The sequence below is a fragment of the Alosa sapidissima genome, chromosome 3 (assembly GCF_018492685.1).
Source record: "Alosa sapidissima isolate fAloSap1 chromosome 3, fAloSap1.pri, whole genome shotgun sequence".
Classification (NCBI taxonomy): Eukaryota; Metazoa; Chordata; class Actinopteri; order Clupeiformes; family Clupeidae; genus Alosa; species Alosa sapidissima.
In genome coordinates, this window is record NC_055959.1 from 3787134 (window position 1) to 3796958 (window position 9825).

General features: G+C 39.1%; 1 long non-coding RNA gene across 1 annotated transcript; it reads right to left on the bottom strand.

The window, feature by feature from the left end:
* Positions 1–6652: 6652 nt before the first annotated feature.
* On the bottom strand, positions 6653–8162 carry LOC121705607. The gene is made up of 2 exons (XR_006030840.1): positions 8007–8162; positions 6653–6770 (listed from the first exon to the last, which is right to left on the bottom strand). It is a non-coding gene; the product is annotated as an uncharacterized LOC121705607 (long non-coding RNA).
* Between the last annotated feature and the right edge of the window lie 1663 nt (positions 8163–9825).

Below are 9825 nucleotides of genomic sequence, written 5' to 3' on the forward strand. Positions count from 1 at the left end.
TGGACAGAACTTAGGTCAGACTACTAGGCCTACTTATGCAACTGCTACTTCAAACAGAGATTCAGACCTTACCCAGATAAAAACAATGTTGCAACTCATATGTGATAGTCTCTTGCACTAATGAAAAAAAAAAAGCTATTATTTCTGAAATTTATGTTTTTATATGTAAAGGGAAAACAGTGTGCAATATGTCTGTCTGTGTGTGTGTGTGTGTGCATGTGTGTGTATGTTGTACTTGCACTTGTTTGTTATTTGTTCTTGTAAAACATTATGTCTTTGTCTCAATATTATATGTGTTGTCTGTCCATCTTTTTTTCTGTTTTTTTTTTCTTTCTCCTTATTTACCTAAACTGTTTTAATATATGGGCTAATTTGTTTATCTTTATGTCTGGTTATACACCTGGGAACCCTTTACTGCATGGGTGTTCTATAACCAGCTATTAGGTTTAATTAATTAACTTGAGTAGTCAAACATCCTTTTTTCTTGCAAATAATATTATAGTAATGAATTCTCTCAAAATCACAAGTTATAATATTGTAAATAACTCAGATATATTGATAGCACTTGAAACATGGGCTAAAAAAGGACAGGAAAACTATTCTCTACTTAACTACAGAGATATACATATACCCCGCTATTAAACACCCCAATATTAAATGTGGCAGGACCCAGGTGGAATCATAAAGAGTCACTTAAACAACATATTGACATTGTAAGAAAAGGACCATCATATATATGGCTTAAACTCTCCAAAGAGCTTACATGCTCCAGCCAAGACACTTATTTATGTGCCTTGTACATTCCTCCATATGAGTCACCATATTACTCTGAGGATACATTTGATATCTTAAAAAAGGATATCACTGAATTTCAACCCATTGGGAAAATACTACTTATGGGAGATTTAAATGCACGGACAGGAAACGACCTTGATTACGTTGACCCATCTGGCCTAAAATATATTACAACACTCCAACAAAACACTGTGGTGAGCAGACAAAGGCATACTTTTGACTATATACTTAATAAACATGGCAAGGAACTTCTACAACTTTGTAAAACCCTGGGTCTGTACCTTGTCAATGGCAGAACAAGGGGTGACTCTCTGGGCAAATACACTTACTCCTCATCCCTGGGCAGCAGTGTGGTGGATTATGCTATAACAGACCTAGACCCAAATCAAATAAATTATTTCATGGTGATGCCACAGCTGCCTTTATCGGACCATAGTCACATCTCCATTAGTCTAAAAAAGAACCCTAATCTTGAACACCAATAATCTACATCAGCGCTACACCCACTCCCCGTAAAATACATATGGAACAATGACAATCTGGAACAATTTAAAACACAATTAATCTGCATCCAAATAGAAAACATGATCTACTCCTTCCTGTTCGAAAATGATAAAGAAAACATCAATTTAGCTACCGAAAGATTAACAAAAATGTTTTCTACAGTGGCCAAAAGATCTTTAATGAAAGTAAAATATACTACTAAAAAAAGAAAGAATACAAATGCAAACAAATGGTTTGACAAAGACGGCCGATCACTGCGAAAGGAACTGAGAATATGGTCAAATAAAAAACACAGAGACCCAATAAATCGGGTCTCTGTGTTTTTTATTTGAACATATTCTCAGTATCATAATTATCAATTGTTCCAGATTGTCATTGTTCCATATGTATTTTACGGGGAGTGGGTGTAGCGCTGATGTAGAGATTAGATCACAATATCATAACACCCTTCAGAAATACAAATCCTTACTAAGAAAAAAAAAAACTAATCATGTAAATACGCAATTAAAACAAATTGAAGATGCATTAGATCAAAACACCTTTTGGGATCACTGCAATAACCTCAACAAAACTAAAAAAGAAAACTCCATCCCCTTTGTGGATGGCAGAAAATGGACAGAACATTTTGAAAAATTGTACGAAAAAAATAGTCTAAATCCTGAACAAAAATAAAATAAAATATAAACTGGAAAAACTTGAACAAACAGAAAAGGACAAATTAAATCAATCAAATAACCATGCACGAATTAAAAACAAAGTTAAAATCCCTCAAAAACAAAAAATCATGCGGCACTGACGGAATCTACAATGAAATGTTGAAACACAGCACAACTAAATTAAGAGAGGCAATCTTGAAATTATTCAATATGATTCTATCATCGGGCCACTTTCACAGATCATTGGAAAGTGAGCCACATTACTCCAATTTATAAAAAATCCTAAACTTCTAAACAACAGATTAACAAACTTCATTAAAAACAATAATATCCTAAATTCATCCCAGATTGGCTTCTCAGAAAACAATAGAACGACAGATCATATATATACACTTCAAACGATAATTGATGAACATGTAAATAAAATTAAAAAAGGTAAATTATTTGGCTGCTTCATAGATTTCAGCAAAGCGTTTGATTCAATTTGGCACGAGGGCCTAATGTTAAAATTAATTAATAGCGGAATTGGGGGGGAAACGTATAATATCATAAAAGACATGTATAACAATAACAAATGCTGCGTAAAAATAAATAATAAAGTAACAGATTTTTTTTAACCAGACCAAAGGAGTCCGACAAGGTTGCTGCCTTAGTCCGACTTTATTTAACCTCTATATAAATGATTTGGCCACCAACATAGAAAAAACCTCTTCCCCAGGGCTCAACCTCCTGGGTAGAGAGATAAAGGGTGTGTTCGAAACGGGTAAAGTTGCTGCCTTTTAAGATATCTAACTGGGGAGCAAGGCAACAAGTGCGGTTCGAAACCGAAAAAACAAATTCTGCTGCCTTTTAAGATATCTTAGAATTCCCAAATAACGGTCATTTTTGAAGGCAGCATCGATGCACACTTCATGCTGCCTCCTACCCATAATCCCTTGCGGCAACGTCTGAAACAGCTGTGAAAGGTAAACAAACATGGCGGATGACATCGGTAATGGCTGCTGAATCTGTTTAAAATGTAATTTTTGTGATCTTATTTTGCTTAGATTTGCAGATTACAGATTAGAAATAAACAATTTACTATCTGATTATGCCATTGTTGTAACCATTAATAGCGTCTGGTCTGATATATCTGCCGGCCGTAAAACTAATTTATACCGTTAGCCTGCTATCTTACGTAAGCTAATTTAGTTTAACGTCAGGCCTTTGCTAACGTCATACCGTAGTGTTAACCAAAGATTCTAGAGTGCTACGCTCATTTTTAAAAGATGCATTTAATCCAAAGTCATGTCTACTGAGACATCTCTATGTAGGGAGGGAGGCAGTAGGCAGCTGTCTCCCATTTGGAACACACCCAAAATGTCTACTCTTTGCAGATGACCTGCTCGTACTATCACCAACGGCAGAGGGACTGCAAGAAAGCCTTGATATAATGAGCGAATATAGCACAACTTGGGCCCTACCAATCAATCATGAAAAATCAAAAATTATGATCTTCCAAAAAAAAACAATCAACATCTAACAATTACCATTTCACAATCGGCAAACAGTCAATAGAACAAGTAAAACATTATTGTTATCTAGGATTAATAATCTCATATACTGGAAAATTTGACAAAGCAATCATAGATTTAACAGAAAAGGCAAGAAAAACATATTATATTTTAAGAAAATCATTAATTAAATACAATCCCCCGTTAAAAATATGGTTAAAAATGTTTGATTCTGTAATTAAACCAATCTTATTATATGGAAGTGAGATCTGGGGCATTAAATATAAAAACAATTTGGATACTTGGGACAAAAGCCAGCCCGAAATATTCCATTTAGAGTTCTGCAAAAATGTATTAGGAGTAAACAGGAATTGCCCGAATACGGGTTATAGAGCTGAATTAGGAAGATTCCCTCTCCTTCTCAATATCCACAAAAGAGCGGCAAAATTCTGGCATCACCTAAAACACAGTGAACCAAGCAGATACCACCACACTGCTGCCCAGCTGAGGAATCTCAGAGAAGAATCCCCTAGATTACCTTATTGAAAAACATGGCCTAAACAAAACTGACTCAACTATTGCTTCAAAATTAAAACAATTAGAAAAAAACTTGAAATAAAATTACATTAACAATTGGAGGGATAACATTAAACAAATAAGTAAACTCAATGTATTTAAATTAATAAAATCTGATTACAAATTGGCACCACATTTAACTCAAATTCCAAATTATAAACATAGAAAGCTATTGACAAGGTACAGGCTCAGCGACCATAGCCTTGCTATTGAAAAGGGGCGACACAGGCAAACCTGGCTGGCCCCTGAAAAGAGGATGTGTGCTCACTGCAGTGATGTAGTGGAAAATGAACAACATTTTTTAACTGAATGCAAATTATACAAACTTCTAAGGGAAGAATATTTTACAAAAATCGCAGATATCTGTCCGGAATTTCTTGACACAAACAATGAACAAAAACTATCATTCCTCCTGGGGGAAGTAGACAGTTGTGTCCACCTAGCTGCTGAGTACATCCAATCCTGCCACATCCTGAGAGAACAGCCCATGTTACATGATCAATAACATAATAATCCATAGTTTTTATTTATTTATTTCTGTTCATTTAAAAGCCAGGTGTTATTTTCATTATTATTATTATTTTTAGTAGTAGTAGTAGTATTACTATTATTATTATCTATATTACAATTATTGTTGTATTGAATGCTTTGGCAACACTGTAAAATTTACATTCATGCCAATAAAGCTTGTTGAATTGAATTGAATTGAATTGACAAGGAGGTGTAGATGGAGGTGTAGATGGAGAGAGGTAGAGAGAGACAGGGAGGTGTAGATAAAGAAAGAGGTAGAGAGAGACAGGGAGGTGGAGATGGAGAGAGAGGTAGAGAGAGACAGGGAGGTGTAGATGGAGAGAGGTGAAGAGGGGAATGGAGTGGAGGGAGGCCAAGTGTAAGCATTTATGCATACACTCAAGAGTGTTTTTTGTGAGGCATTTACTGTACTGCTCAATGCCACACCTATTTACTGCACTCCAAACACACACACACAAACACAACCCCCCCCCACACACACACACACACACACACACACATACAAACACAAACCCACACACACACACACACACACACACACATAAACCCACAAGTGCACAAGTGCATAAACACACACAAACACACACATGCACACACAAACACACAAGTGCACAAACACACACGCACACACACACAAACCCACAAGTGCACAAACACACACGCACGCACGCACACACACACGCACACACACACACATACACACACACACACACACACACACACACACACACAAACCATCCACAGAACCAGCCAGCGGGGACTCTCACACTGAAGCACCACACACTGGCAGGCAAGCGGGGGCAGCACACACAGAGCACTAATATCTTTTTAATTATACACTCTTCCGTTTCTCGCTGCCCGGCGTAAAAGACGCCAGAGGAGGCGGAAAGCATGGAGGAGGGACCGAGCCGCCTCTCTTCTGGTAATTGGGCGTGTTTAGGAGCAGGTTCCAGGATGGCGCCGATGGGCCTAAAGTGATTGTTCCCGCCTCAGAAGTGTAATTAAGCTGTCAGTGACGGTCTTGAGTATTTAACTTCATAATGAGACTGAATGGGTGCTGTGCCGTGCTCAAAAGCTAAGCCGCTGTAATCGCTACTATCTGCTTAATTATGTAAAAACATTCTCATTTTTCCCCCACAGCCTCTGCCTTTGACTCTTTCCCTTTCACTTTGGGTCTCTCTCTCTCTCTCTTCACTGTAGTCCAACTTTCTGTCTCTCTTGCTCTTCAGTTTTTCTCTCCACCCCCCCTCCTCTCAGTTTCAGTCTCTCTCTCTCTCTCTCTGCCCATGCCAGCTTGTTCTTGTGTGGCACATCGTGTTGTCAGGGGAGTGGGCGACAGGAGGCGGCCTTCTCAGAGAGAGGCCAAGCTGAACGTCAGCATCTCATTCTCCACCCTGTCCCTCAGACAGGGGGAAGGGGCTGGCAGTACCACTCTGTGCCACCCCCCCCCCAAAAAAAACTATGGAAGCCCCAGTGCCCTCGTGCCACTCTGACAGTGGCAGAGTGACAGCTGGTTCCTCCCTCTGTCTGCAGCTTGCTGCTAGAGAGGTGTTTATTTTCTGTTTGCCTGGTGTGTGTACTGACTTCACTGGTGTCACTGTTTCAAAGTTTTTTCCCCCCTTAGAGGAATATATCTATCAGACCGTCACCAATCTGCCAAACTATTGCTACACTCTAAAAAATGTTGGGTTAAAAATAACCCAAATATAACCCAGCCGCTGGTTAACTATTGGACCAACACCACATTGAGTTATCCTAACCCAATGGTCTGGGTACATTATTAAACCCAGCAGATTGGGTATGATTCTAACCCAAAACGCTGGGTAATATCAACACAATGTTAGTTAAATTGGCACAATAGACTGGGTAAAGGGTACACTGGGTAACCAATGTGCTGGGTTATAACTATATAAATGTTGAGTAAAATTCACACAGTTTATTGGGTATAGATTCAACCCAAACCACTGGGTTATATCAACAGAACTGCTAGTTAAAATAACCAGTTGTCGGGTTTTCTTAACCCAGTATTTGGGTTGCATTGAGAGAAAATGGGCAACAAATAGCCATGCAATGAAATAAAACAGTTCGACATAATTATTTATTTGACAGTTTACTTTATTTTTGAATGGATAGCCTACTCTAAAAGCAGCATCAGCATGTGATAAGTTACTTCCATGAAGACAGCTAGATTCCGTGGTCCATTTGGGGGTCAGCCCTGTCAATCAAAGAAAGAAAAATAGTAAATTAACAACTGCTATTGACAGAACTTTATATCAAGACTTTCACGAACCATGATCAGTGAATGATGTTGACAAACATTAAAAATCCGGAGACAAAATATTAGCGCAATACACTCGGAAACCATAACCACCTCATGGAGTTGTTTAACAGCAGACTGACAAACATACGTTCAGTAATGTTAACGTTAGTGGCAGTGATAGTTCTACCGTTAGCTAGCTCATGTTAACACATTCAGTTAGTTAAATTCAAGTTGTCTGTAACGTTAATGTTACCACCAAAGACCACCCAGTAAGTTACATGGCTATAATATGAAGCTACCCTGAATGAATTAATATGTTGTTTGGCATGATGATTACCGTATGTGTGAAGTACGGTGTTCATTTTAGGACATCCTCAGACTCAGGTGTCAGACTCAGAAAAACATTGGTCATCTTCAGACAAAACTGCCTCAGCGTCAGAAAAGCAGTTTGGTTTGAAGCAGTTTTATCTGAGGATGACAGAGGTTTTTCTTACGCTGAGGCAGTTTTGTCTGAAGATGACAGAAGTTTTTCTGAAGCTGAGGGAGTTTTGTCTGAAAATGACAGATGTTTTTCTGAGTCTGACACCTGAGTCTGGTTTTTCTGACGCTGAGGCAGTTTTGTCTGAAGATGACAGAAGTTTTTCTGACGCTGATGCAGTTTTGTCTGAAGATGACAGAGGTTTTTCTGACGCTGAGGCTGTTTTGTCTGAAGATGACCGATGTTTTTCTGAGTCTGACACCTGAGTCTGAGGATGTCCTAAAATGAACACCGTAGTGAAGAGACTACTTCGACTGTATACATTTGCTGACACACATGCTGCACTACCACGAAGCATTTAATTAACGTTAGCATACCAACCGTCTGCTAACGTTAACCTAGCCAGCTGTTGGTATGCTATTTTTAGTTCGTTGTAAAAGTTTGTTTTGTTTCTGTTCAGCAGTTCATACCCAGTGAACACAGAACTATGTTTTTAAGAGTCTGTCTTTGTGTAGATTTAACATTAACATGAGCAGTAATTGTAAGTTAATGTTAGCTAACGTTAGCTGGCTTGAATGACAATTCTTAACCTGCTTAGGCTGAACAAAATTGGCAGGCAGAATATCCATTCATATCACGAAGGGTATCTCTTTGTGTACTTTTAAAATCCGTCTGAATAATAATAATAAAAAAAGTTAAAAGCAGATACATACCTTCCAAAATCGCCTGATTTCCACTGCATGTTGACAGCTGCTGAACTGCATGGACGGTTGAAAGAATAACGATTTCCCCCGAACTCTCAAATAACTATGCAGCTGTGTTAAAGTTACCCTGGTGCTGGGTAGTGTGCTCACGTCAGGTGGGGGAGAGGAGGGGGGCTGTCCTAAACTATCAACCCAACAAGCTGGGTTATAGAAAATAACCCAAAATGAGTAAAAACAACCCCACACAATGACCCAACGGTTTCAACTCAGCGTTTGGGTTGAGAAAATAACCCAGCATTTTTTAGAGTGTACAGGGACAGAAGCAGAGAGGGCTTAGCCTGCCGGTAATGTCACTTCCTGTCTTTGTTTGATCCATGACCATTTTGAGCTACAGGACGAATGGCCATGATTGCGTATGAAATACACCCCACACATACACGATCACTTAGTTTCAATTTCAACCGTTTTGTCATAGGCTAAAACCTGGCAACCCAAAACCCAAATAAGGAAACGGGTGCCGACTGCGCAGCCTGAGTCTCGTCGTAAGCAAGCGGGCTAGTTGAATGGCCTACTCCAGAACTAGCTGTTATGAAATTGTTGGGAATTTAATTGATTAACACATCACATAAACTGTTATTGAGTGTTGTTGATACACTGAACTTGTGCCCTCGGAACCAAATCTGACAGCAAGCAGCTTTGGAGTTTTGGAAGTAGGCTGCAGGCAGGCAGCTGGTGGATACATAACTGGCATGCGTAAGGTAATGGTAAGGTAAAAGCAACGACCGAAATGCAGTGATGAAACACGTGTATGAAACATATTAAATATGCAAACACAGATCCGGTATAAACACTGACCCCCCCCCCCCCCCCCCGAAAAAAAATCTCCCGTTTTTGGAAAGCTAAATGTTGACAGGTATGGACATAAGTGTTCATTGAATCGATTGTAAAATCGATTTTTCATGTCTAAAGACGTTTCCATTTTCAACGCCAAATATAGGCCAATCCACAAACAACTAACAGGCATTAGGACGAACGTAAAGAGGGCGATTGTAGACGCAAGCCAGCAATATTTCTGATGATTTATTGGCGTGAAGTTTCGTGCACAATGACAAACAGGAGTGCAACATTCTCGAAAAACAATACGCCGAGTGGACTGCCATTACATCAGTGACAAACATTACTGCAGGCTTCAACGTAGCTGTGTCTGTGTTTACGATTAGAAATGTCAAGCAAATTTCACCTACGTAGAGCTCGATTGCACAGTTTGCATAGCCTACCGCACTCGTCTCTCTCATGTCGCACAGCTTGATCGCATTGTCCTCCATTTTTTGGCAAAACACAAGCAGCACAGCAGCTGATTGAAACAGCTGTTTCCGGTGCGTAAAATTGGTGGGAATTTTCTTTTTAGAAACACTTCGGAATTATTTTATATTCTTATATTCTTGTTTGTGAATTTTGTTACATCTATCCTTTTTATTTGTTTAATTCATTTAAAATTAACAGTGTACATATTTGGTTAAAATCGATTCCCTATTTTAGTTTTCGAAACTTGTGTTGTTTGGTCCAATCGATTGTGCAATCGATTTTTGAACGTAAGTGACAGCCCTAGTTTACAACTCTCATGCCCCTCCACCACTACCACCAAGCACCCTCTCATCGAGTTTGTGGTCATCAGTACGCACCAGACTGCACCAGACTGTGATTGACAGTCAGATCTCACACAGCCCTGCTCTGATTGGACCAGAAGAACCGGGAGCTGTGGATTTTTGCAAAACAAATAACAGGCTCTAGGTGGAGGTAGAAGTGTGGTTTTTTTTCTAAAACCGGC